This window comes from Bemisia tabaci, chromosome 4, assembly GCF_918797505.1.
Source record: "Bemisia tabaci chromosome 4, PGI_BMITA_v3".
NCBI classification, from domain to species: Eukaryota; Metazoa; Arthropoda; class Insecta; order Hemiptera; family Aleyrodidae; genus Bemisia; species Bemisia tabaci.
Genome location: NC_092796.1, coordinates 58309784 through 58331871, shown reverse-complemented (window position 1 = coordinate 58331871; position 22088 = coordinate 58309784). Strand labels below are relative to the sequence as shown.

Below are 22088 nucleotides of genomic sequence, written 5' to 3'. Positions count from 1 at the left end.
TGCGCACATAATATAGGCTGAAAATTTTGAAGAAAATATTCCAAATATTCCCAGTGAATTTGGTTTTTGGTAAAGGACATCTGGCAACGTCTAAAAGCTCATTCGGCGTTCTCTCCTTAGCACGGCAGTATTAAGATATACACTGAAGCAGACAATAGCTCTGGAGAACAAACAAATTCTTGCTTTATTTCTAGCATTTTACACATGTTTCAACGTTAAATGTCCAGTGCAATTTTTAAACGAAGGATGTATTTAATCATTTCTAACGGGCACTGCAAAACCTGAATACCACAAACAGCACTCCGCTTAATGCGAAAATACTGGAGGAGTTGTTGGCTTGAAATCAATGATGTACATTTTTGTTTATAATTAAAAGAAGAAAAAAATGCAACGAAAATAGTGCTTAAAAGTTGAGAGAGTATAATTAGCAGGTAAAACCGCGTGACTTGAACGCACGGTATATAAAGTGCCGAACATTAGAGAGTCGTTATTTATGTATAAAAATACACTTGTAAAATACATTTTATGTTCTTCTTCACTTTGAAACTAGAGCTTTCAAAAGGGCTCATTGATCTCTCTCCCATTCTTCTCATTGGCTACATAGCCATGCACGGTAGCGTTATCAATGAGCCCCTTTAAAGCCCTCAGTTTTGACTTGGAGGAAAACCAATTATTGCTCGTCGTTACCAGAGTTTATAATTTTGGAAAAAGACCCAAGTAAGTGGAAATCAGCGTACTCCATTTTAATCACTTCAAATTTTTCGTTTGCCGAGAACTCAAAGTTGCGAGTACATTACGTAGACTTAGGTAGTGAAATTGATTGCCAAACTGATTTCGGTGTTCTTAAAATAAAAGTGCTTTCTCTGCACAGAGATAGTTCCTCTTGAGTAGCAAAAAGGCAGAGGGAAGAAATGTTAAAACTTCAATTGATTTGAACCAAATTTTGCAATAAAAAATCCGTTATTTGTGGCTTATAATAGAAACATACAATAGATGGGCCATGAAATATTGTTTCCTTAATGCAAAATTTTGCCTGATTGATAATTGTTGGTATGATCTTTCAATTATTACCTATTTATCTACATTGAATTGTTAGCATTAAACTCTTAGTTATGAGTTTTTACCCGTAATTATTAATGAAGTCATGGTGTTCCGCGTGAAAATTTTAGGAGAAAACAGGACTGGAGGTGCTTTAATTCTATTCGTGTCAAGTTCTCAATATGAGTAGAAAAATTGGCAAAACTACTCTATTAATGAACCACCAATCATTAAAATTGGAAAATTCTAAATTTACGTAACTGCACGGACCTAATTTTGACATAATTACTTCTTTTAGTATGCAATAACGGTTTATGCAGACTAGTTTAATGTCATGCTAAGGAAAAACGCCGTATGAGCTATCAAACGTTGTCGTCCCTTTGATAAAATACGAATTTTTAGAGAAGTTTGCAAGTATTTTTCCTCCAATTTTCAGAAAATTTTATTGACAGCTGGATCATTTATGAATCATAATAAATATTTTATTGGAGGAATTTTGGCAACTTTCCGATGTTTATACGGCCTTTTTCTACAGCAAGGCAGCTTAGATGTTGCACTACGGACTGGCTAGGCATTCATTAACCGAAACTTACGACTAAAATGTCAAAAAATGGATTAATGATCTAAGAGACAAAATGAAATGACGGGGAAAACTTTGAGAATTAAACTGTAAACAAAAACTTGGGAGGAAAATATTCTTTACAATCCTATTGAGACAAATTACCAGAAAATAGATTCCTCGCAGTCCCTAAGCTGCTCCCCAAACTTTTCCTACGGAGTAGCTAAAAAAATAAAGTTCTAGGAATAGAATTCCTGACCTATAAATTAGCTTTTGAACGTGCTATGAATTTATACGTCCGAGGAACCGCTCGCAGCGCTGACAAAAAATAAGCAAACATGTCCATTTAATTTACCTCGGTCGAGGCACGACTCGACGCCGGCGAGGAACCGAGTAATGAGAAGTTAAATAATTGTGGGAAAATTCTAGACATCCCGAGATTATTGATAAAGTCAATTCTTTTTATTTTCACTGTTTTCTGCGTTCTCATGAGGATTCGACATTGCCAAATGGCAAGGACCTCCCGCTCGAAGTTCCATTAACCTCTGGTATGAAATACTTCAGATTTTCGGGTTTTTCGACAACCCTGCGGTGTACGTTGTTAACCTGCATACGTTGAATGTCCTACTTTAAACGCTTTGACATTAGTGAGGCCCCTGAGATTTTTGATTGAGGACACTTAACCTTAAGGTTTCGTTGGCGTGGAGAGAAAAGTTGATGGAAAACATCGGGAAAATTTCCTGTCATGACAAATCACAGGATGGCTTTTTCTCGTCAACTTTCTTGAAATTTCGTCCCCCGAGCTTTTTCATCAGTTGGTCTCTTTAAACCTTCAGATATTAGAAAGAAATCTGCGGGTATGCTACGTGGTCTGTAATTTTCCCTAGGGAGGCTTTTTGGTTATAAAAGTTGGTGAAGGTTTTGTCATTTACAGTATAGTTTCTGACTTGTTTAAGTTTCCTAAAATCAATGACATCTTTTAGACATCTTTAGACATTTTAAATTAACGCTGGATGGTGTCGAATCAGTGCGTAAAACCAGTCTCTATCTTCTAGCATTATGTAAGAAGGTTCAAAAATAATCGATACAAATTCTACAGTAGCCTTGAATTCAATAAAAATTTACAATACGTATTTTCTTAAATATCTTAGCTTAAAAAAATAATACAGCTAGACTTTATTACCATTTTGAATACAATAGGGATTGTGAAATTCATTTGTGTCCGATCACTTTGACGTATCGTCTAAATCCCTTTGGCTTGGATTCATTCGTTCAGATCGGAGCCAATTTTTTTTCTTCTTTTTCTTTTTTATTATGCGCACAAAACATGCAGCACCGAGTTCAAATACTTCAAAATTTGGTTGTAAATACGTTCATATCACATTTTACGTTTTCCTTCTAATCCTTTCTTTAAAGAGGCAAATGTCCTATTTTCTATTATTGCCTCTCACTGAGAGCAATTTGTTAGAAAAACAACTGAAGTCATTACACACTGTATTACAGGCGTATTAAGCTTGTTTAAACGGATAGTTTTGCACAGGATAATCCTTTTTAAATCCTTCCTCTAATTGCGGGCTCACGCTATGAAAGTGGAGGAGAAAACCACCTGAGAGCACGCTCAAACGAAATTCTTCTTTCTGCCCCCGCCTGGTAATATCATGTAAATGAATACATACAATATTGGCAAATGAATGCCTAACGTATTCCGAGGCAAAAATTGCAATATTCGCAGACAAAAGACACGTGTATTTTCAAACATAAATGAACGAACTCTCGCCATTCACTTCGAAAAAAAGATACTGGAGAACTCTATTTTGGATGGTAACCAAGAGGTCACTCACTTTGGGACAAAATATTTTCAAGAGCGTGTACGCATAATGTTTAAAAAGAGACAAAAGTTACTTTCATGAATTCAACATTTTATAGGCAGTAAAAACAATTTTCTCCTAACTAAAAGTTGCAAAGATTATCTTGACCACTTTACTGAGTCTTGCAAACTATTTATTGCTCACACACAGTTTCTTTCTCTAAACACAGTATAGCACACTAGTACAGTAAGGGAGGCACGAGGGCTGGAAACTCATCTCCAAAATTTTTCTCTAACGGAGAGTCTACACAGCAATTTTAAGTCTAATAAGACTTTGAATCCTCGTGAACGTTTTTAATCATGGAACCTTTTTCCAGTGAAAATATTCTAGCCACAAGCGCCCTCTTACACAGATCACTCAACACGCGTGGTGAAGATCTGTGTTAATCCTTGAGAGAAATTTGTACACTTTTTAGTGCCTACGCTTGAAGATATTTTGTCCTCGATGATTGCTCAACAAAGTGCTATTTTCTCGAAGAGCAAATAAAATTCCATCACATAAAACATCGCCCTTGTCACGAGAGAAGTTTTTAAACCACAAGATGATTTCAAACTAAAGGAACTTTCAGTGTCACAATGACATTTTTTTTGTCACATCAAAAATTTACAAGCGCAAATAAGTCGCTTCTAACGTAAAAAAACCGGCCAAAAAATGCTTGGTAGACGGTTTCCTTGCGTTACAAAAATGATCCCGGTATGCGAAAAATACACACATGTTTTGAAAAAAAAAGCGCGAACGCTTTGGATGAAGAAAATAAACAAACAAAAATCCTACCAACGGGATAAAAAGTCCGAGAGTGAAAAACCACGAATAAGAGAGCGAATTAACGGTAGCACTGAACAATGCGTCACTGATAGAACTCGTTAACGCGGCGAATTAAACAAAACAAACGCGGACGAGAACATAGACGAACGCGACGGGCGGTAGTGCCGCGAGGTAACGAAACTAATAGTTATGAACGTACGAGCCGTAGTGCTAGCGTCCCGGCGAGTATTTAAATCGCGCTATTACCAGCCAGCGTATGAGTGTGCCGCGGATTAGCGCCTCCACCCCCGCCCCCTCCCTCAGTCACGTGAAAAACATTGGCTCAATGGCACAGCAAGCGCGGGGGGAAGGGGGGGGCGTTGCGGATTGGAGCGCCTGATAGTACACCCCCCCCCCCCCTCCGTTCTTGGGAGTTCCAATAGCACCGTGAGTGTCACTACCGTGTTACACTGAAAAAATAAGTTTGCGGTTACGCGTCCTGAAATTCGGTTCGTGTGGGATGAGGTATCGTTCGGTTGGCAGGACAGAATATTCGGTCTGCTGAACCGAGGTTCAGGAGGGGCTTAGAGCATCTAAGAGAAAGGGCTCTAAGACGCGCAAGTGCAGTTTTTGAAAAAAAAAAGATATTAACGATTTCAACTCGAGTTTGTCTCAAAATATATTCTGTGAACTTTCAATGCTAAATACAGATTTTTAAGTATAAAAAAGTGAATTTGAACTTTCTTTCCATCACAAGACTCCATGTAACTTTGAAACTGTAAACACGTGTTTCTCGAAATAGCAAAAACTGCACTTATTCGCCTTGTCCTCCAAGCCTCACAATTTGTGAAATTATGATTCCATTTTTCTCAAAACTATGATTTTTCTGCTTGGAATGCTCAAAAATCATTACCTCTGTTAAAATGCATATCTTTCATCTCCCAGTTAATCATTCCGGTGGCTCGATTTTGGTATTTTGGAGGACGCCTTTTTCAAGAGAAAACTGAATTTTTAAAATAAATTTATCCTTAGAAACATCATGAACTGATTCCAGTTTTAGATTTTGGTACATTCCGGTGAACGTTTGCAGAGGAAAAAATATATTTTCAAAATTGGACAAATTTTTGTTGAAAGAAACTCTGTACCAATTGATTAAATAAAAAAATTAACTACGTATTGTACGTACAGGATTTGCATTATTTACAGATCCTTTTGATTTTATTCAACTGTGCATTGTTTTTTTTTCACATTAAATAATCCATCAAAATCGCATAACTTAAATCATGAAAAACAAACAACAGCAAGTGTGATCTTCAATTGGAATGTTTGAAATTCTGGAGTCCTACAGTATTTCCACAATGGAACTCTTGGCGATGCGATAGCGACCTATCCCAACCTGTTCGCCGAAATCTTTCAGGAGGAAGAATGTGAGGAGCGCCATGACTTGTTTGCAAAGTCTGACTTCTCTAGAACTTTACAGCATAGAAAATTGCTCCAGTTTTGACGTCAATTCATCACTGAACCGGTTTATTTTTAACACTCAGCTTTTGAGGCGAGTCAATGGAGAGGGGAGGAGTATAACTGCTCGGTTTTGCGGTTAGCAGAAATGACGTTTCACTAAGCAAAATAGTAGTCAATGTGAGCCTCAAAAAATACTTAAGCAACGTCACTCATTTTGAAAACATCAATCAGTGATTTTCATATGATCCGACAAGCTCTAAATATAATCATGCGTTTGCCCGAGTTGGCTAACCCCATGAAAAATTGAAACAATGCCTAGGGATTGATTTCAAGTTGTAAACAACTTTATACATGATAGGAGTATGTTTTTATGGAGTATCAACATAATATTTGTGATGAGTCAAGATTTGGGGGCGGTGCTTTACGCGTGGAAGCCGATCAGTGAATCAGTGATTGACGTCGTGCGAAACGTGATTCAACATCGGTGAGAGATTATAGATAGAGTTTTCATATCCTAGTCCACGGTTCAATTTTATGGGTAACACATATACCGCATTACTGTCTATTAATGAACTTTCCGTTTTATAGAATCGTGTTTCGATGGTCGATAAATTACATTTACCGGTTGACGAGAATATTAACATTAGTTCCAAATTCCACATGCCAAATTCCAATGCCAAATTCCATATGCCAATTTCACATGCCAAATTCCAATGAATTCATCATTTGCACCGATTGCTTGCGGAGCCCTTTTTTCTAATTCATCAGAGACGAATATGTAAGCCCATATTTTTGGAACGCGCGACTATGACCTGTTTTGATAAATGCCTCTCTGCCATTTTTCAACAAACTCTGTGCACGCTCTCTCTCTTTCTTGGTACATGACAACAAGCAAACAACTTTTTTATTTTCATTTTAGATTTAAAAATAGTTTCTGTCCTATAATGTGACCAGGCTATTAATATTATGTATGAATTGAAGTTAAAAATACTTTCATTCTGATTGATATATAACTTTATTTATATTTCCATACATGTTCCTATTCTTGCAGACGAGACTATCGCAAGGGTTTGAAATCATCAAATTAATGGCTATAAATATCGAGAAGTGACTAGACCTTGAACTTCACCGGCAGTTATCGCAGGACAAAAGTCGGGCAGGGTGGCAAGAAAAAGCTAAGAAGCACAAAATTACATAAATTCCATCATCATCAAAAAAAATAAATAAATCAACAAGAATATAAGAATCATCCTAGTCTCACATCTTTTTAAATTCCTGTCTTCTTTGACAGATATGAGTATAATTTAACGCAATACGAGAGCTTCATATCCGCAGAAAAAGACAAGGACTTTGCAAAAAGGGCATGAATGAAAGGCAATGGCAAGAGCTGTAAAATTCATTGACTTCCGTAATTTTTTTCTTCTTTTAATGCTTCTATAAAAGATGATTCGCACAAAAATGACCCAGATGTACTCGCCAAGTATTTAAGACAATGCTATTAGAGGACGTTATTGCTTTGCGTCATTCTTAGTTTTTTCTTACCATGCGTTTGAGTCTCCAAGTTATCACTAATTGGAAGGCTTTTTCTAGCGTTTTGTTATTATTGAACAACTCCTACAAACTTGCATCTATACCATAGGATTAGATCTAAGCAATGAATGCTCCAATCGGAAATATATCGATGCCTAACCGGGCCTATAATGAAGTCATATTATCGTAACAGTTACCATAGAGAAAAGCAGGTAACCTTAACACATTTGCAGTCAGGCGGGAATATAATGATATCAATGCGTTCGAATAAATATTACAATGTACACCAGAGGAAATCCCTGTAGAAGTAGGTTTGTGAGGGGGGCGGGAGGGGATAGGAAAGAATTAGGGTTGTTAGGTTAGTTGACATAAAATCAAAATCTCTTACCATAGCGCTAACGCTGACACGATGCGCTGGAAAGTTGTGATTCCTGTTCCACATCTTGGAAAAACCCAGGAATACCAGGAATTGGAAGAAAAAATTCATTTAAAAATGTTTTTTCTTCAAAAATGTCGCTGTTATTTCAGTCTCGATTTCAAGAGGAGAGTTACACTCATAATTTGGCTACTGGACTTCCAGTGAATAAAAAAATATATTTGAAACACCTCGGCGTCTGACAGACTTTGAATGTTATTTTTTCATTTGGATTTACATTCAGCGCACCGAGCCGACAATATTGATTAATCATGACTTTTAATTGTCTTTACTTATGCATTTGCTTCCCAAAATTGTGCTTGATGCAGAACCACTTTTCATTGAAACTTGCGCCGGCTAAAAGACGTTGTCAGAGAGAACCGAACCGCATTTCCGTAAAACTTCCTGTTGACCGCGTCATAAGTAGTTCGCATGCTCCTTTTTGAGGCCGCTTCCTTATCCTCTTCTCGTGGCGCAGAAAAGTTCAGTTTCTGAGACATAGCCTTTATCACTCACCTGTCAATGCTGATAAAATTGGCAATAAAAGTTCAGGCGAGTCTTAAAACAAATGTTAACACTTTATTTGATTTAATAGACGTAATAAAGTTGGACTAAGCATGGTGACCAAATGTTGTTTCTATCCTCTTTTTCGCTTGATTTTTTGTGAAGTTTTTTCTCTCTCTATCTCGCTTTCTGTCTTTTTATCTTGTTTTATCATCCTTATTTCTTCACGCTCGGTTTTCGATCGCAAACAGAACCATTTTTTGGACTTACATTACCTGACGAATTCGATGTCCCACTTTTACATGCTTAAAGCACCTAATTTAAGTCTCATTGTCCTGAGTCTATCATCCCATTGTATTATATTTCAAGCCATTTTGTAAGTTCAAGCCATTTTTTTAAAAAAAAATCATTACGGTTAAAGTTATATTATCACACGGAATTAGACTCTCATAGCTATCATTTTGCTTTGATAAAAAAATATAATGTCCGAATATGTTATTGTTATTTTTCTTTTCTTTTCAAAAACTACGAAATAAGTGTTTTTATAAAAAAGAAAAATAAGAAAAAATACTGTCGAGCAGTTCATGAGCAATATTTGAGAGGAACAACTAATTGCGAATAAATCATATGTATATAAATAATGCAATCATTTCAATGGTCTCTTTTATTTGTAATGTATCAATTTGTAGAGAAAATCTACTGCTTCAGAAATATGTAGATGGTTCTCCCACTAATTATTATTAATCTCTTAATTGTTTTGTCCAACTTGAAAACAACGAGGTTGTTCTTGGTAAGCGATACTGAGCACTTACGCACAAAATATTTTAAATTCCACATTATCTTTCTTGTAACCTTCAGCACTCTCTCTTTTAGATGTCCTCTAGTCTAGCGAGGAGGCTCCAGATCACTGACGCACTGGTTGTATCTGATCAATGGTGTGGAACCAAAAAACCGTATATTACGTTTAAAATTTACCTATCCTGAAGTAAAGTCTCAAGACAAAATCAGAAATACCGTAATTTTGTTTGCATGTCCACTGATTATCATCTTACAAAAATTATGATCAATCACACGAGTCACTAAACGTTAAACAAAAGTTGTATGAAAGCTTGGAACGTCCTTACCATGCTACGTATTTTGCGATTTAAACAACTCGAGGAATTCATCGACGTATGCACCGGGGATTAGAATAATTAAATATCATAAATAAAAAATTGCAGCAGTAAGTTTTATTTTGCCAATTCAAACCTTGTACTTTGCCGCCGTTCTCTCGTTAGTTTATTTTATTTTTTTAACCGCATATTTGAATATTTTTTCGAGCCGAAGTTAATATGGAAAGTCGGAGGATTGTATTATGGCTTATACTTCAAAGACTTTCCATAAATCTCGTATTCTCAGGTTCTCAGCTCAAACGCAGCATGTGCTTTGAGCACTTAGCAATTCTAGTTTCTAGATTACACCATGAAAATCTGTTTGAATACGAAAATCGTGGTTTGCGCTTTGCGCTAAAATTGTCGGTTTGCAGAGTGAGCATTTTTTTTCACTAGAAAAAGTATAATTGTTCAGACCACATTTGAACGAAATCCCCGAGTTCCCTCCAAAAAAGGCTCTTTCGGGCCGTGTTAGATAACTCCGACCGGTGATTAACTTAACTCTGATCACAGTTTAAGTGAGATATACACTAGGAAAAAAACACATTGGATCTAGAGTCCAGACTCTAAAAAATATCGACAAGAAAAAATACTCTTGCTTCAATCAGATTTAAGCTTAAATGAAGAACCGAGCCTCTTAATATGAGCAGATTTTCTTTTGATTTAAGCTTAAAAAAAATCTGATTGAACCAAGAGTCCTTTTTCTTGTCAATGTATTCAAGAGTCTGGACTCTAGATCCAATGTGTTTTTTTCCCTAGTGTACGCTGAAATTAATTTCGGTCAATATTGGAAAAAGAAAGCAATTTTAATTTATGTAGATACGTATGTGCTGCGGAATGGCATTAGGAATAAGCCATGGAGTACGTTGAACTGTTTCATTATACTTGGCGAATGAGTTAAAGTTGGATTCTACACTGGTATAATCCATCGACCGAGCTTTCGGTTGTGAGGAAAAGTCATGAGCGGTATATCTGGAGGTCCGCATAATTAAGTTCCTAATAGCGCAGAAAATGAGGAAAATATTTATGCTAATGGAATACCACACAAACTGGTGCAATGTCAGGTTTATTCATTCATATTATGCTCCGATAGTGCAATGCACTCTCGTTGATAGATAAACTTTCATCGTCCTCTCTTGCACAGGTCTAATCAGCGCAGAAAAGTAAGGCAAAGGAACCGGTAAGAGAGTGGGTGCGCTCACATGGTTGGTGCGGCTACGGGGTGGCACATTGCCTCAAATTGACCTTTTGCCGTGGTATATTTTTTTAAGTGAGCTGTTTTGAAAGCAAAAAGGAGGGGGTATCGATGGGGATGGGAGCCGTTTTTGGACCCACCCTTAATTTCCTCAACTTTACGATTTTTAGGTCAATATTTGAAGAAGATTATTTCACGGGATGTATCATGATTTAGTTATTTCCGCGGTCTCTTTCCGCTGTTGTTATTGACCTTAAAAGAGTATAAGGGCCGAGTTTTGCAAAAAGTACAGGTTTCGCAAGTTTCCGGCCAACTGCCGATAAATCGGCATTTTTCGCCAAAATCGGCCGACACATGTTTAGGCCAGAAGTCCAGAAGTAGACCTGAAAAGAGACAAAATAATCGGAAGAGCGCTAATACGTTCGTATTGGAGAAGTGCTCAGCTGCTTCTATTTCTATGTAGCAACGTTTTTAAGTTCCCCAAAGAAGATGAGAAACGTTGAGTGAAAGAACTAAGGCGCATAAGTGCAGTTGCTGATACTTCGAGAAACACGTGTTTGAAGTTTCGTAATTACATAGATCCTTATAGCAGAAAGAAAGTTCAAACTGGCTTTTTGATGCTTAAAAATTGGAATGGGGGAGCGAATATTTCACAGAATATGCATTTAGACTAGTGTTACTTGAAGTAATTAATATCTCAATGTTTCCAAAAACTGCACATATGCGCCCTGTCCTCTAAGCCCCTCTTTTCCTCTTTTAGCGCTGGCAAATCTTTGCAACGGACCCATTGATACGTTTAATGTTCTGTTAACGATTTGTTTACATGGGCAATTTTAAATCTAAAACCGAGAGTCAAAGTTTGAACACTCGGCGTGTACATGCGATATATGGAGCGGTGGCGCGCTCATCGCATTTCTACTGTTCCGCATTCCTCGTTGCTCCCGCGCATCTTAAGCAGCCTCGAATGTTTGCTGAGCCCAAAATTATGTAGTCACAAAAATAAATAAACCGCCCGAGAAGAATAAGCACATTCGAAAACAGGAAACAAAGCTCTGAGGTTGTTCGAGATAAATATTGCGATACGCGGTTCATTCACTGGTTCCATTGTATTTTGTTCCAGGAGCTTTGACTATGTTACAAAATACATGACACCGTTTTTGAGATTTATGTAACTTTCTGTTTCAAAAGTTTCACTCGTATTTTAAGTGCACTATTCTACAAGGATCTTCAGACGTTATTCACTCCTCCAAAAAACTGATTCAATTCATATCCTAAAATTTTGAGTTTTTCGTTTTTTTTTTTAATAAGGTTAAATTTAGGACGACGTCATTTTATTCGACGTCATGACCAGACAGCTTGTCTGGTATGGTCATGTCAATAGAATGACGGACGAAAGGCTGCCAAAGAAGTTGCTTGATTGGGTTTCTCCTGGAAGGAGACGAAGGGGACGCCCAGTGAAAGGGTGGCGACAGGGGATTTTAGAAGAAATGAGGGTTTGTCAACTCCCTGAAGGGCTTTGGGAGGATAGGGGACTTTGGCGGCTAGGGGTCGCAGAGCGCCAAAGAGCGCTATAAAAGCGACTTTATACATACATACATACATAAATTTAGGAGTGGCTTTAGCGTGTTATTCTCTGACTAAACGTCATCCACCTATGCATAACGCACATCATGATTTCTTTAATGTTTGGCTCATCAATCAGTTACTGCCATTGCTAAACTCGGCACTTATTTCTCAACGGATCAAACAGAAGTGGGGGAACCATGATATTTAAGGTGAATAATGCCATACGGGAGAGAATAACGTATTTTTAAGTAATCTTGTGTCTTTTCACATATTACACCAAAAAAAAATATCACAATTCCAACTACACTCTCGGCTGATTTTTGTGCCAGATATAATCTAGTTGCGCCAGCCAGCTGATGCTAGTCTGATCTGAAAGCTTCAACCGTCGATAATTTTGTGTGCCTTAAGCTCCTTCCGAACCTCACAAGCGGTAAATTTGAATTGGATAATTATTCAAGTGTTAACGATGTACAACAATTCCTAACTCACTGCAGTTTAATTTTGGTTCCCAATAAGTTTCCAGCTTAATTTGCATTTGTAGAATTTTAGTGAGGGAGCAGATTAGGTGCTTTAACATTACTCTCATACAGTCAATTCATGATAAAAGATGCCATGAAGGAGCTGCTTTTTTTACTAGGACCAAGATCGTAGTTCGTGCATAACCGTTTGATTAAAAGACCAGTCCATGACGAGGCTCAAAATCTGGATCCGAAACAACAAAATTCGCCGCGCGGGAATACATCTTCATTCGGAATGACACGCCACCCGAGGATCGACAAGAGTGTTATGTCGAAATCCAGATGGATATGCCTCAAAGACGTCTCAATAACAGCGTCAAGAGCAACGCCACTTACTTTCGTGTGAAATTCCATTATTTTATGACGAGTTGCTCCTGGCTTCTGATAGGAATATATTGGGAATTTCCTCGAGTTGGCAACGTCGCATCAAAGGCACGTCCGAGTCATGCTCCGCGCGGCAATTACTGCAACTCGGATGCGTCGAAGAATTCGTGTGATTGGTTTGTCGACACTTGTCAAGAACGTGTTGGTCGACGATTAAATGGAGCCATATAAGTCGTTTCATTTGTGAGATCGAGGCGGGGGCAATAGTATGCATACATGTAGCCCTGTTCCAAGGAATGAAGTCTAATGTCTTTATTTTAATTGAATATTCCTATTACCGATACATTCAAGTTGAGACGTTGATCAAATCTTGGAGCCTCGGTAGTATGCATGCTACCGTTTGCAGAAGGGGATGGTTAAGGGACCTTAAGGTTAAGGGTCCGTTCATAATTTGATGATACTGCCAAACAAAATAAGGTGAGGAGTAAAGACGTATATCGACGGTGAAACTACCAAACCACGTATCTCGGTTTGCGGCGTCGCAGACTTCCTGTCATACTTTATTTTTTAAATAGAAAACTACTCAACGTTAATTCGTGAAAACTTCTGTGATTTTTCCTCTTTGTGCGGAGAAAAATCTGTGAAAAATTGTAAGGAATGTTATTGATTTGATCTCCATCAAAAAAATAAAATGTGAGTGGAGATTTTTAAACACCGCAAACGAGATACGTGGTCTGGTAGTTTCACCGTCGATATGCGCTTTTAGATGTCGCCGAAGTTCCCTTAATACAATATCTGTTTTTGAGGACAAGCGTGTTTTTTTTTTTTTTTTTTTTTACCTTCACTGGAAAAAAAACACATTGGATCTAGAGTCCAGACTCTTGAAAACATTGACAAGAAAAAGGACTCTTGATTTAATCAGATTTAAGCTTATATTAAAAGGAGATCCGCTCAAATTAAGAGGTTTGGTTCTTGATTTAAACTTAAATCTGATTGAATCAAAAGTATTTTTCTTGTCGATGTTTTTAAGAGTCTAGACTCTAGATCCAATGTGTTTTTTTCCAGTGTTTGAAAATTTTACACACACCAGATTGAAATATGAGTAAACCTCTGTGAAAAACTCAAGGGAAAATTTTCGCAAATTTTCCGGGAAATCCGCAATTTCATCAAAAATAAATTTAAGTCCAGATGCTCATAACATGTTCCTCCTTTTTGGCACGGCAAAAAGGGCCCAAGGAGGGTATAGGTCAGCACTCTCAATATTATTATGGAAACGTTCTTACTGTAGATCAATATCCTTTCATTCATAGGTACATCGTTTTTCAGAGCTTTATAAATTGTGGTCGGTGGATACATCACGAGCGGGAGTTCCCAGAAATTTGTTGGGGCTATGGGTAATTTGGGGGGTAATTACTTCTCATGACGTTTGACCCTTGTAATGTCGATCAGCGTGATATGATGCGGAATCAGTCAGTAAGGTAACATGCCGAATCAGTATGATACCATGCTGGTATTGCTAGGCCACCATGATATCAGTAAGATACCAGTATAAAACCAGCACGATACATTACTGATATCATGCTGGTATCATGTAGGTGAATCGGTCGCGATTCACATTATGATATCTTGATGATCGATTCTACCAAGGGATGAATTTCAGATTTTCAAGCTTTTTACTTCCGTTTCGGGTCTGAGTTGAGGTGATCCAATGCAGAATCTAATTTGATGTCGTCCTTACAGCCACATCCGCGATTCCCGGGAAAGTTATGTAAGTGCGTCTGCGGGCCCGCGAGACAATTAAAATGATACGAGGATCAAATCGGCGCATTGACGGAGGAGCCCGAAGCCAGACCCGGAGCATCCACTCCCGCCCGTGGCGAATCTTGACCAAAGATGGCGCGCCCAACAAAAGGAGGCGAAATTTTTATTCTTCTTATTTCGCGGCGCAGAGCGGCGCGGGGCGGCGCGCGCCAGCGCCCGGGACAAAGCGCAGAGTCATCGCGTCGGAATATTACTCGCACAATCTCACACGTTGATATGATGATCCTTGACTTTGTTTACGAGGAGGACCTTGAAAGAGGTAAATAATTATATAAATGATACATACTAGTGGATTGGTGCGTCTCCTCGTCGCGGAGCACTTTCTGGGTGCGTTCGTGGACCCTCAAATGTGTGATTTTTCCCCCTTAATTAAAGCTCGGGCTTTGCTCAGAGTCATTAGCAGATTCAACTTTTGGATTTAAGGCCGTGTATTCATAGCTGTTCCTCAAAAAGCTTCTTTCCTTAGGAGGCCCCATATCTTCACCTTCTGGCCAAGTATCGCAAGCGGCATGCGACGTTTCAAAATTTCCGCCACTATTTTCTTTTCTTGAATAGAAATTGTTCAACGAAGCTGTCCGAAAATTTCACTGAATTTTCTTTGTGCTGCCGATGAAATTCAGTGAAATTTTCAAACAGATTCAACCAAAAATTCAACCAAAGAAATGAAATGGCGGCGGAAATTTTGAAACGTCACACGGTGCTTGTGATACTTTTGCCGGAAGGTAACGTATGGCTCACATTGTGATTAAAGGAGGTTTATTGAGACCCTTAACATAGCATCATAAGAGTACATTCTTACAAATCTTGAGTAAAGCACAGTAGAATGACTTGAAAATGAATCCTTGCGAGGGGTCTCCCAACGACCCACTACTGCAAAAAACATAAAATATGGAAGAAAATATATTGCAAGTTTTGTCAATTTTAAAGTAGATTCGTATCTTTTTTCTTTCTTTTTTTTAATTCTTTGGAGCAGCTGCATTTTACGCATACCAATGTGACTGTCCACTAAAAGAGAGAAGAGTCATCATTATGTACCTCAAATGTACCTCAATAGGTCCGTGTGCAAGGCATGAAAGTAACGGATCGTAGCGAGACTTTCCTCACTCTTTGGTGCAAAAATTACTACATCCCCCTCCCCCAATTAATTCTTTAAGTAGATTTATACATACCTTGAAGTTTGTTAAAATCAAGCAATTTTTTCCGTATTTTATAAACTTTTTTTCTATGACAAATAATTGAAACCCCTCGAAAGATATCCGTTTCCAGAGTTTCATTGTTTAATTTTATACAAGGTTTGCAAAAATTGCCGTGCTTCATGATGTTGTGTTAGGGATCCCATTAAACCTCGCACCTCGCTCAGTCACAATGTAAACCGAGTTATAGGACATTTCGTCAACGATTTTTTGTCCGCGCACCTGTTTTTTCCAGTAATTTACGTCCACGCGTTTTTTCGGAACGGGAGTTTTGGTCCACGTGCCAGTCGAGACCCAAAGTTCATTGGCTCACATGTAAATATAAACGACCATTGCTCACGACGTTTTTGGATGAAAATATATAATGTCTTGGAAGAATGAGGGTTTGCTTGTTTTTTTTTTTTTGTTTTGTCTGTTTGGTCCAACGGAGAATAATATAGAGTTGAGAGTTTGGATAAAAATGGGGGAGCGTCAATTCTATGAGACAATATTCACTAAAACTCTCTACACCTCTTTGGTGTAACAGGACTTAATTATCTTTCAAGAAATTCCCACTTTGTTATACCTGAACCGGATAAACCTCCATATTTGCCTCAGATAAACGCTCTTAGATTTTTCCTGTGTACGATAAGTATCTTGATTTATTTTGCGAGGAATGATCTGTACTTTTAAAGGATGCCTATCATTCTTGATACGTTCAATTTCCTATAATACTGTGTAACACCTCTGTTGTGAAACAGTTGCTTCAGGCGCCGCCGCACGGCGGGCGGGCGGCCACAGCAAAACGCGCATTGGCGCCTACAAACCTAAGTGGATACTTCAAGCATTGTGCCATGCGCGAAGTATCCACTTAGGTTTGTAGGCGCTAGTGAGCCTCTCGCACTGGCAGCACGCCGCTCCGCTCTGTTAGGCTTTAATATTTATACTCGCATAGTCAGCGTTTTTTAACTCATGATATTGAAATGTTTGCACACTCTGCATTGAATATTCTCATTTAAATTGATCGGAAAAAAATGTATCAATTTATCAAAGGAGAATAATAATATAATGTGTGTTTTTAAATATTGGTGGTTCCGTGTCAATTTTAATGATTTCCAATGTACTTTAATTTTTTCTTTTACATTTTGTGCTTTTATTGTGCTGCAGCGAGGTGTACGCGCATCCAAACGCTCAAAATTTGACGTATTTGACTCTAAAAGATCGATGTATACAATTGGGTTAAAACTAAAGATTGCGTGTTTCTTGGTTTTTTCCCCTCTTATATTCATTTTTGCAGTTTCTGTAGGCACAACTGCGGCTCATTGAGATTAATGTCGCTTGGAGAAGGTTTTACAAATATTTGCTACGTTTGAAAAATATAAATGTTTTCAAAATGAAGTAATAATTTCGTAGAGAAAAAATTTTAAAAAAATTAAAAAAAGTACCTACACATACATATATCAGGTGTGTTGTACATCGAACATTTTAAGGGTAGAAATAAAACCAAATATTCACCAATGACAATTTAAAAAGACGATTCAAAAAGAGAAAGTATTAACATTTCGTTTAGAAAATGAGCAACCATAACAACACCTCCTTCTCTCTCAATTTCTCATTTCCATATTATCAATATAATTTTACATACCGGCTAAAATATAACGCTTGGACCAAGTCACTGTTGCTTATTTTACGTGTGGGCGTAAACTACTGGACAAAAAAGGTGCGCGGACAAAAAATCGTTGACAACATGTCCTGAAACCTGTAAACCGTAAAGGGGCCCTCTAGGAAATGGACCTGATTAAGGAACAACTATGTTAACATTTGATGGTGAGATCTATGGTACATGTGTATAGTTGCAAGCAAACATCATATCGGAAATAGACTGATGACAACGGTGGCGAAGTGTGAATGATCAACTATCGATTCCCGAAATGAAGCTATGGTAAAAGAATCGATTATTAAGGTATTCGTTGCGACACCCCGCACTGAAAAACAAATCTCTGTGTATTCACTAAGAAAAGGGTAAAATTACAAAGAATTCAGGGTTCTATTTGATCCCAGTTTTTTCTTGGTAAAATTACCATTTGTGGAATTGGTAATTTTACCGAGAAATCTCGGTAAAATTATTGAACTTTCTCGGTAATTTTACTGGACCTTGGTAAAAACGCCAATATTTTTTATCGACTGTGATAGAATTACCGAGATAAAATGGCAAAGTTACGGGAATTGATTACCAATAAAAGTGGTTTTCTTACCTGAAAAAAACAGTAAAAATACCGGTTTTTCGGTAAACTTACCAGTTTGACTCGGTAAAATTACCAATAATTGGTAAAAAATAGTGAGATGGTAAAGGTACCGATGGACCTTGGTAAAAACGCCGAGAATTTTTTTTTCAGTGCGAATATCGATCCTATACCTTAGGTTTAAATGGCAGATCAATCGATATATCGCAAAGCACGCCACGCCACTGACGTCAATTTTCAGCGTTCGACTGAAGCTGTTTTCATCTCGCCGTCAACACAAGAAAAGCGCGTTGTTTGTCTCGCATGGTTGGGCCGAGGAACAATATCTGGAGTGACTCCTCAGATCTCGAACACAGATACCGGCAGAAGAATAACATGATGGCAAGTGGGTTGAGCCCCGTCCAATATATACGATCAATATCCTACGAACTATAGTTTCCTAGTCAAAGAATGAGAAAGCAAACAGTCAGAAATGATCTCTTGGAGTAATTAATCATCGACATAAAAGAAATAAATACGATTTTGCATGAGAATAGCGTAGGAGTGAAAAAAATATCGGTGAAGTTTGAACAACTCTGGTGTTTTGTTTACGTAGGGTCTCACGAACTCCATGGGGTGTCTGAGAAACTGAGACGCGCAGAATATTACCAATCGAAGAGTGGCGTAGTCTATAACACTAAAATGATCGGGATGGCAATATCTTTCCCTCATAAATGTGCTTTTTTTTAGACAAGGGTCGAATTTCTAATCACCTAGTTTCTTCTTAAATAACGTCATTCCATCTCTTATCTAAAGCCAACCCTAGTTTCTAGGGTATTGAGGTTTCCTCAAGGCCAGGTGTCCATATTTTCGGTACACTAAAGTCCGCGAAGATCGGAACCTTACTCCCCCGAAAAAATTGTTCCATTGACATTAATGTTTAGAGGAGTGCTTTCGAACATTTTGGTACACAACGTCCAAAAGTCAAATCAAACTAGTACTGTAACAGTTCGAAGTTTTTAAAGAAACCGATTGTCTCCAACAGAACTCATCGTGTAACTTACAACTTCTACTCTCTACTTTTCTACATTGGCGTTAAAGTCTCCAAGTCTATGTGTACACCAAGAATGGTTCGTTCTCCTTTGTCCATTGCAGCCACCCGCTTCAACCAATACGATCACTCCATTTTCCCTTTGTCTTATATGTCCATCGATTTCAACAATCAGTCCGCGGAACAGTACAGGTTTCCTCATTTAAGCTCACTTGTCCCTATACTTTATAACATTCGGACTGCATTTCGTAATTCAGAACTACTCATACATACAAACACCAATATACATAGGGAAACTAATGGCACACATGTTGTATTTATAATGAGCTAGAAAATGTAATCCTAATAGCAAAATATGGTTCATTTATTGATAGGACTTACAAACGGCGGCAACGCACTGTTTTTCAGGATCCAGGATAAGTCCGTTTGCCTTTTCTGTTCTGCCTTTTATGTCTTTCGCTTTGTCTATCAATTTCAATAATCAACTCACAGACAGTCGATATATACTCTCAGAAATTAACGAGTACTGCAGTAAGGACGGGCATGGGAGCATTCAAATTTTACAAACATTTGTGAGAAAAAAAATAATTACTTTTGAATTACGTTGAGGGCACTATTCCTTACGATTTTCAGAAAAGCTAGACTAACGCTGTTAGTTTCGATAAAATGTTAACAAATTTTAAAAAAAAAACACTTATTTCCTAGACAGGGGCCGTCCATAAATTACGTAACGCTATATAGGGGGAGGGTCAAGTAGAGCGTTACACCATTTTGTCAATGGATAAGGCCGATTCTATACCTACGTCACAAAAGCGTTACATGAACAAAAATCGTTCGTCCGGCAAAAATGCCCAAAAAGTGCGTTGCGTACGTTATAAGCGCGCCCAATTCCCTGTCTTTTGAAGAGCAGAAATTTAGCAACGTCCGACGATTCATACGTCGTTTTACACTGGAAAAAAAACACTTTGGATCTAGAGTCCAGACTTTTGAAAACATTGACAAGAAAAAATACTCTTGATTCAATCGGATTTTTGCTTGAATCAAAACGAAATCCGCTAAATTAAGAGGCTTGGTTCTTGATTTAAGCTAGATTCTGATTGAATCAAGAGTAATTTTTCTTGTCGATGTATTTAAGAGTCTGGACTCTACATCCAAAGTGTTTTTTCCGGTGTATCTCAACGCGGCAGAGTAGGTGCGGTTCTATCCTTTGCAGATGTACTAGCCGGAGCAGAAAGGACATCTACGAGTGCAATAGTGCGGCATCACGTCGATCTCACAATATCGGCAGTGGCTTTGATCCGCGGCCAATAATCGAGGCAGCCGACGCGACGCGCGCGGCCGACGAAGACTTCTTGCACGATTTTCTCACGGTACATATTTACTCATTAAAATAAACACATAACGCTCGACACACCGCACCGTCCGCCAAGGTCCGGGAGCCAGCCGGGCCCTTTCCCCCGCTCTGCCGCGTTGCGCTAAGAAAAAACGCCGTATGGACATTCAAGTGCTGCCAAATTCACTCGAAGAAAGAACTGACTTTTCTGGAAAGTTATAAAGATTTTCCATTGAAACTTTTGGACAGTTTAGATTAAATTACAAACAAAATTGGAGGAAAAATTGGAGGAAAAATTCTTAAAAATTTTCTAAGAAATTTATGATTTGCCACGGGAATTTTGGCAACATCTGAGGGCTCTAATGGCGATTTTCCTCAGCGCTCTCCGCGCCGCAGCAGCCAACACCTCGATCCTTCCTATCCCAATCGCGTTTCCTCAGCTTCTGTTTTGACACTTCCAGTCCAGGCAATGTTGTCCAAGTTGATTATAGTTTAGTTGAAAAAAGCGTAATCGCCAGGGATGGACAGTTTCATGAGATTTATTCGCATGAAGTTTTTAGAATTTTTTGGGGATGCATCCAGGGGGTCAAGAAACACCAAAAAATAAGGAAATCTGGATCTTGAACCCCATCAACCCCCCGTTTTTTCCGTCAGTTTTTTTTTTTACGAAAATGCTCCCATGGTCTACTCTTCGACTTTTTGACTATATAATCTCCTCATGCCCCTCTCCCCCCTTCACACACAACAGTACTATGCATTACTGCATTGAGGTGCTGTAACTGGACAGCAGCTCATCAGTGTAACATCAACATACACATAGCATTAACATAACAGTGTAACATTAACATATAATTGCAAAATATGATCCAGTTTCGCTTTTAAAATCTTGAGAGCATCAGGAAGGACTTCCTAACGTGGCACCAATACTGATTATTGTCAGAAACAGTTTTGTTTTCCGCCGAAATGTCACTCATTAGTAGGAACTTTTTACTTTCTCGCTATCCTTGCGAGTAGAGGGCTGCCGTGCTAAGGAAAAACGCGATGAACTTTCGAGAGTTGCCAAATTTTCGTCAGTAAAATGCTTATTTTAAGTTGTGAATATTTTTCCGAGAAATTTTCGAGAACTTTAGATATAATTTCGACAAAAATTACCTGAAAAATTGAAAGAGAAATATTTACAAATGTTTCCGAATTTTCTTGATTTACCAACGGAAATTTGGCAGCGCTAAAAAGCTCATACGACGTTTTTCCTTCGCACGGCAGAGGATATCATCTAAAAACGAAAAGTTTAAATTTCATCATTTTCAGGCGTTTTACGGTGCCTGGAGTAAAATACAATCATACTTGAAAAAAGGTTTGTTCGTCCGACCCTCATCACTGATTTCTGCGCACAGCCATGACTCAAAATCTATTTGTTAAATTATTCGTCGATGATAGTCGACTGGCGGGGGCCACCAATCCTAAAATTCACATCATATTATGCAAGGAGGTAAGGAGCGCAGAGGAGTTTGGGCGATCCTAGGAGTAAATGATAGCCCATAACGGCGAGGCCAAGATCGCCATTAACCGAGGAGCATACTCGACCGACACCAACATGCGTTGAGCACTCATGTAAT

General features: G+C 38.3%; 1 protein-coding gene across 1 annotated transcript in view; it reads right to left on the bottom strand.

Annotated features, from left to right (window-relative positions):
• Ance-3 (angiotensin-converting enzyme Ance-3) overlaps nt 1-22088 on the bottom strand; it is a 192111-nt gene that overhangs the window by 155953 nt on the left and 14070 nt on the right. The gene's annotated exons all lie outside the window — the stretch shown is intronic.